The following is a 1,232-nucleotide window of genomic DNA, read 5'->3' on the forward strand; positions in this document are numbered from 1 at the left end:
CTGGGTTGGATTGTGAGCCCGTGAAAACAATCGGTTGGTTCTAGTCGGTGAGCCTGTGAAAACCGACCGAGTTCGTTGTGATCTCGTAAAACAACAAGTTGGGTTGTGAGCTTGTAAAACAACCGGCTGTAATCTGAGGGATTATAGTGAAATTCCCAAGAGGTCTTGGGGAGTGGATGTAGGTGCTGGGATGCACCGAATCACTATACTTTTGTTGTGTTTGTGATGCTCTTTGTTATCTAACTTTCTCACTCACTTACTTACTTAGATACATTGCTTGCTTAACTCTTCTCCGTGCATCCTTTAGTTGCAAGCATATTCAATTTACTTAATCAAGTCTCATTCAATATAACAACATTAAGACTCATTGTATTGAATTGCATACTTGGGCAAACTTAGACTAATCTTTTATTGAGTCCGCTGCTTAATAGTTGATTAGATTAGAATCATACTCTTGCTAAGTTTAAATTCCACTATGCATCCATACAACTTAGCTTAATTAACTCTAAAAGATTAGAAGTAATTGAAAAGTTTTTAAAAGACCCAATTCACCCCCCCTCTTGGGTTGTCACCTTGGGCAACAACCGCAATCCCTGCCGACTGCATTCAACGAGCCGGTAACCTAGCTCCTTCCGGATCGGCACCCGCTTCGAGCTCCATCTTCGTCCGAGATCATTCCCAGCATCACGCCCTCCTCCTCTCTCAGGATCCATCCCTGGTCTTCGGCGAGCTATAAGAGGAAGACGAAGAAGAGGAGGAGGGAGCTCGGTTCGAAAGAAATAGGGGAGACCCTGTTTCGGTGAAGAGAAGAAGAGAGCCGAACCAGAGAAAAGAAATAAAAAAAAAGAAAGGAGGGGGGAAAGAGAATAGTTTGTGATATTTTGGGAAGAATGAGAGGGGAAGACTTTCACTTGAAGATGGAAGGTCGTCCGGAAGGCTAAACGTCCAATCTAGGGCTGGATGAAGCCCTAGCAATGTATCAGGGGCATTGTAGTTCTTACTTTTTTATTATTTTGGAACTTGTTTAAATTCTTATCTTCAAGAAAATATTTCTTTTATGATGTTTAAACCTTGAGCATGCCATTTACTATTCATGTTTGCTAAAGTAGTCTAAGATGATCCACGCCTAGGAAGATGAGATGTGCTGCACCCTAGATTAGCATACTTAGGTAGACACTTCATGCTATACCGAAGATGGATCTTCCTAAAACTCTTTATGTTTTTATTTTAAA

The sequence above is a fragment of the Phoenix dactylifera genome, unplaced genomic scaffold, assembly GCF_009389715.1.
Source record: "Phoenix dactylifera cultivar Barhee BC4 unplaced genomic scaffold, palm_55x_up_171113_PBpolish2nd_filt_p 000531F, whole genome shotgun sequence".
Classification (NCBI taxonomy): Eukaryota; Viridiplantae; Streptophyta; class Magnoliopsida; order Arecales; family Arecaceae; genus Phoenix; species Phoenix dactylifera.